This window comes from Oncorhynchus kisutch, linkage group LG18, assembly GCF_002021735.2.
Source record: "Oncorhynchus kisutch isolate 150728-3 linkage group LG18, Okis_V2, whole genome shotgun sequence".
Classification (NCBI taxonomy): Eukaryota; Metazoa; Chordata; class Actinopteri; order Salmoniformes; family Salmonidae; genus Oncorhynchus; species Oncorhynchus kisutch.
Genome location: NC_034191.2, coordinates 40,922,254 through 40,929,045, shown reverse-complemented (window position 1 = coordinate 40,929,045; position 6,792 = coordinate 40,922,254).

The following is a 6,792-nucleotide window of genomic DNA, read 5'->3' as shown; positions in this document are numbered from 1 at the left end:
ATATCTATCGCCTCCTGAACTAATGAAGTCGCTGTATGTTTTAATATTATGCAAATAATAATAGCATAGTAATGGAGCATTGATTCATCTAACCCAGAATGTTGTTCATATAATGCATATAAACAGTGAACAGGGCTGACTTGCATTAGGAGCACATCCAGCAAAGCTAAAGTTTTTGTAGTACTGTGGTTGCTTTAAACAATGTCCCAACATTTTAACTAGGCCACTTCTACAGACGCCTTTACAGGGTTGGCTTCAATGCATTTCCCCATTGAGAGTTGCAGCTAAATTATATTTATTGTCCACAAATAATTGTCCGGGTTGTCACACAGTTCCAGGATGATAAATTAATATTTGTTTTGTTATGGTGGTTGAAAACTGTGGTTGAAAACTGTAACTCCTTGGCGCCTTCTATTCAGGCTTAAACACCTGCTCCAATTGTCTACATTGCGGTCATCTTAGGTTTAACCCTTTAAATGCTGTCCTAACCCAAAAGGGTGTCAACAGGTGTCACACTAGCAATATAAATTGAATTTCTATATTAACATAAACCATTAAAAAAACAGTGACTGTTTCCATATAATTCTAAGCAATAAAATGTTTACCAAAACATATTCTATACATGTCATTTTACATATATAAAATGGCTCTTACAGTTACACTCAGCCTCCCAGTTGTATTCTCTGTGGCCCTGTCTTTTTTGCCCTGAGGTGAGCGTTCCCATCCAAATTCACAGCCCTCAACATCAGAATGGCATGCTAGACAAAGGCCTGTGAGTCATGGGCCCGGCCTTTCACGTTCCCATGGTGTCATTTATCATGGATGCCAGTGTGTTCTGACAGGGACGCAGCTGCTAACTGCTGGGGAAAGCAAAGAAACCCCTGCTTCTTCCTGACCGACGTGCAGTTATGGGTTTAGATCAGTGTCAGACCAGTGCTCAGGTGGAGCAATGCAAACATCGCCCTCAGTTCTAAGAGGCAGAATCATATGGACATGTATGGAGAAGAAATTACCTTAACCCTGTTTTGTTTTTTGTTCGGAATTTCGGGTGACTGGCGTGCCCAAAGTAAACTGCCTGTTACTCAGGCCAAGAAGCTAGGATATGCATCTACTTGGTAGCATTGGATAGAAACCACTCAGTCTCTAAAACTGGTAATAACTTCTTACGGTATAGGGGACGCTTGCGTCCCACTTGGCCAAAAGCCAGGGAAAATGCAGCGCGGCAAATTTAAATAAATTCCTATAAAAATCACATTTTCCTTAAATCACACATGTATGACATGAAATTAAAGCAACACTCGTTGTGAATCCAACCAATGTGTCAGATTTTAAAAAGGCTTTTCGGTGAAAGCACAACAGTAAACAAAGAGGGTAGCATATTTCAACCCTGCAGGTGCTACACAAAACACAGAAAGAAAATATAAAACATGCCTTACCTTTGATGAGCTTCTTTTGTTGGCACTCCAATATGTCCTATAAACATCACAATTGGTCCTTTTGTTCGATTAATTCCGTCCATATATATCCAAAATGTCCATTTATTTGGCGAGTTTGATCCAGAAAAAAACAGCTTCCAAATAGAGCAAAATATTTCCAAAGGGGCCTGTAAACATTGCCAAAACATTTCAAACTACTTTTGTAATACAACTTTAGGTATTTTTAAACGTTAATAATCGATCAAATTGAAGACGGGTCTATCTGTGTTCAATACAGGAAGACAACATCCAAGCTACTTTTCAAGTCTTGCGCAACTCTCAACAGTGTTACGCAGTTCCTAGATGGCCGTACTTCTTCATTGCACAAAATAATAAACTCAAACAAATTCCAAATGCTGGTGACATCCAGTGGAAGCGGTAGGAACTGAAAACAAGTTCCTAAGAAATATTGTTTCCCTATGAGATCCCAATGAACAGACAGAGACCTCAAAAGAAATCTGAACGGTTTGTCCTCTGGGTTTTGCCTGCTACATAAATTCTGTTATACTCACAGACATGAAGAAACTTCTGAGTGTTTTCTATCCAAATCTACTAATAATATGCATATCTTATATTCTTGGCATGAGTAGCAGGAAGTTGAAATTGGGCACGCTGTTTATCCAAAAGTGAAAATGCTGCCCCCTATACCTTAAGAAGTTAAAATAATGTCTGTGTGTTTAACAGAACTGATATGGCAGTCGAAAAGCCGAGTAAAATCCATCCGGAATTATACTTTTTTTAGGTCACATGCCATTTCAGTGCTAGCCTTTGGGAAATACAAATAGATAGGACCCAGATTGCAGTTCCTATGGCTTCCACTAGATGTCAACAGTCTTGAAATGTTTTCAGGCTTGTTTTTTGAAAAATCAGCAAGTAGTTGGAAGAACTACAAGGTGTCTCATTAGAAAATCTTGTTGGCGTGAAAATGAGGTGCGCGCTCTTCGTTATTTATCTTCCCTATTGAACATAATATTATAATTTATTTAGATATTAGAGTACCTGAGGATTAATTAGAAACATCGTTTGACTTGTGCGGATGAACTTTACCAGTATCTTTTTGGATTTGTTTGTATGCCTGTTGAACGAGTGGATTACTGAGATCATTGGTGCCAACTAAACAGACTTTTTGGGATATAAATAAGAACTATATTGAACAAAATGACCTTTCACTGTGTAGCTGGGACCCTTGCAAACAGAGGATTTTTTTTATCACTATTTGTGATCTTGTGACGCTTGCGCTGGTTGAAAAAGTATTTTGGTGTGGGGCGCTGTTCTCATACAATCACATGGTATGCTTTCGCCTTAAAGCCTTTGAAATCTGACAATGCGATTGGATTAACAAGGAGTATGACACTTGTATTTTCGTGAACATTTAATACTATGATTTTTGTGTTTTGAATTTCGCGCTTTGCAATTTCACCGGATGTTGTCGTAGGTGTCCCGCTAGCTGTTCATGCACCTAAAGAGGTTATTAATAATAAACTTGTATGCCATCTGTAAACACAAATACATTTGTTATATTACGAGCCTAGTTGGATTAGTTACGGAAAACGACAGGTATCTCCCTGCTAACCATGACTGGCTGAGATAATACAGGTGGGGTGGACATGCCGGGAGATGAGTTCATATTGGTCTGCCATGTAGCACTCTTCTGTCTATACCATGAGCTGGTCAGTAACTGTAGGTAATCCTTTCTAACGCAGCTTTTTTGAAAGATATCACGTAGTCGAAATGCAAAAGTTGTTGCTCTCCAATTTCTGTAAGATCGAGTTTTGAAATCAATGGAATGCCTAATGAAATTAGAGTATGATAAAATTCTGCCGTTTGATTGCAAATATGCAGAGAGAGTCAAAAAGAGAACAAACAGACGGCTATTGTATAAAACACCTGTCTCCGAATTTCATCTTCAAACTAAGGGCAAATATGGCTTCTGTGACAGAGAGGGAGAAGTGTCTATCCATGTATACGGGTAAGAGAGTCTACATTTTCAGATGTTACACATTTAGTCAATATGTCGTTTTAATTTCAAGTTAAAGCATACTTTTTAGCTATCTAGCTAATGTTAGCTGGCTGGCTCGTTAGCTAACGTTACATGTATGATCTGTGTAGTACTATTATTTGTATCTCAGGGCCATTTGCATAGTTATAGCCTAATTTTAGCTAGCTAGCTAGCATTGAACCTGATTGTTTAGCTACCTGCATGTTCATGCAGGGTAGTAACATTCTGAGTTTGGAATATGGTTCATTGTCTAAACATGCCGACACAAAATACTAATTTCAATAGAACGTTCATTATGTCACTGTGACAACTCTCGTCTGGCACACTCGTCTGAGTGTGCCAGAGAGCAGAATAACTGTCAGTGAATGTTGACAAAAAAGCATAATTAAATTGTTGTCAGCAGCACAGTCACCAAAGCTCTAGATAGCATGAAAACATCCTAACCATGTCTGCTAGGGGAAGTAAAATGGTCAGAGTGAGCTGTTGTCTCATTTGTGTCTGTAAGTAGCCAGTTAGCTTGGGTGCTTGACTGCTGTTGTTAGGTCAGCATGCTTGGGTCAACCCTACTCCTTGACCAGAGCATCCAGTGTGCGCTCTGAATTTACAAATGGACAAGCTGACAAAGCTAGGTGTTTATGAACACCTAGAGTGCAATCTGTGCTCATTCTGGCACTCCAGATTGAATTTACAAACACACCATAGCATAAAACCAGCCTTCAGTCTTGAAATCTTTGGTTGATTAGTACATGGCCTCACATGTGAATCCTTTAAAGAGATGTGTGGGGCTTAAACTTAACTGTTACGGCTAGACGTTCCGCTAGCGGAACATCTCGACAACATCCGATGAAATTGCAGACTGCGAAATTCAAATATTAGAAATATTTAACTTTCATAAAATCACAAGTGTAATACATCAAAATAAAGTGAAACTTCTTGTTAATCCAGCCGCCGTGTCAGATTTCAAAAAGGCTTTGCGGCAAAAGCAAATCATGCGATTATCTGAGGACAGCGCCCAATCATACAAATGCATGGCGATGTCTATTCAATAGCTCCACGATTTCAAATCATCTTCCAAAATCTCTCTTCCAAAACTTCCTGTCGGAGACCGGATGGAAAGTGTTCTCTCTACTACGCTTGACCAAGAAACAAAGGCACCGCAAATGACGAGACTGGCGACATCGTGTGGAAGCTGTAGGAATTGCAATCTCGGCCCCATTTAATTTAGTTTCCATTCAACAATACATGCAAGTGGCGCATTGATACTTTTTTCAGTTTTCAGTGACCAGATTTTCTTGCGCTTTTCAATGAAACACACGCTCTGTTATAGTCACAGCCGTGATTTAACCAGTTTTAGAAGCGTCAGAGTGTTTTCTATCCACACACACTAATCATATGCATATACTATATTCCTGTCATGAGTAGCAGGACGCTGAAATGTTGCGCGATTTTTTAAAGAATGTTCGAAAAAGTAGGGGGTAGGCTTAACTTAAGAGGGTGTGAACAATTCTGAATGCGTCTAGACAAAGAAGAGCTCTCCAGTAGGTTTACCAAAAATTCAAGGGCCATTTTCTCAAAAGTGATGTTAGAAGTTATCAACTTTCAAAGCAGAATAACTTTCACATTGTTCCTCAACTGTAGTGTATGATATACACATTTCTAGCTCTGAGTCTCTACTTTTATCCACCACAATATCCAATTTTGCTACATAAGACCGAATCGAGCAGGTCGGTCAGATATGGCCTTTTGTTAGAACAAGACACCAGATGTACGGTATTCTACAGGACCATCATCTGGATCTTGCCTGACAAACTTGTCACAATAGTCCAGCACATCATGTTCACCGGTACTTATGAAGACACAAGAGACAACGTATAATTATGTTGCCTGAAATATAAACAGGATATAGGACACTACGGATTTTTCATACAGCAGATAGTTAAGGCACCTGCAACCTGTATACATACTGTACATTTACAAAACAAAACATTACGGCTCTCTGTGTTGCTTTCCCCTTGTTTTGATACTGCCTGAGAAGAAGCAACACTTCAAATCCCAAAGTATTTTGCTGCATCCTCTCTTGTACTCAGCCACTGTGTAATACTTTCACTTTGGCCAGGTTTTTATTTTGTACGTCTCCATTTCAACCACTCAACCCCTCTCATTTTGACAACCGACCACTCAGGAGGAATTACAGCCCACGCCTGCCTGCGTGTGTTGGAGAAGGATATATTGGTAATTTTCTGCTAGTGCATTGTGTCCACAGCAAGGCTCGTCTTGCCACTGTAAGCATGACGGCTCTCCCACGATGGAGAAGGTCCCCTTTAAATCTGCACTACCCTGCAGACATCTGGTCACAATAGAGGGGTATTTTTAGGTCAGCAAAGCACTCTGGGATAGGAATCATAGATCAACATGAGCATTGGTGAGAAGGAGGTGAAAGTATGAGAGAGAGAGAGTGTGTTTGACTTGACAAATAGAATTGGATGATTCCTTGGCTGAAGTATGTGTTTAACTATCAATATGTTGTCCTTTCCCAGCTAAACACATCTCTACCATGACAGAATAATAACAGGAGAGAAATAGAAAATAGGCATTAACTTCTTCCAATTCATTGCATTGCCATCTACCTGCCTTTATTATAAAATAATTAATAACATATACCGTAGTAAGTGATGCTGAGATAAAGTCAAATCTCCATAAAAAATATCTATCAATGGGATATGGAGTATTGAACCAAGGTGACAGATTCATCTCAAGGCCCACACAATTCCTGTCAGACATTCTTTTTGGTGACGTGTATGCACAGCTTGCTGCACAATGTTTTAGACAGCCCAGAAGGTGCAAAGCTTTTAAAGAAAACAAGACAGTCACACCTGAGTGTCTGAACATATGACTGTCCCACTGTGAACTCCCCCCAGGTAATTAACCAACCCTGGGGAGCCCACTGGTGCATATCCCTCCACCCTCCACCCCTCCCTTCACACCTTTTCACCTCCATTTCTTCTCTCTTTCCTTGTTTATTTTCTCTCACCTCAACTGCCACTGTTCTCGGCACAGTGCTAGCTAGAGGCGTTTTCTAAAAATAATCTTCCTATTGGGGATGTCTTTGAAGTCTGGGGAAAGGCCATGTCTAAAGTGTAAAGGTCTAAGGTGTACAGATTAATGCAGAGTTTTTATTGGATTTCTCTTCTCCTGCCAAGAAACATAGTTATGGTAGTATTTGCATATAGTCCTGGCATCCTCTCTGCACAGTAAATCTCAATGTAACATGATTCGTTCTCCTATTCATGAATTATTTAGAATGATGTTCTAGATTAT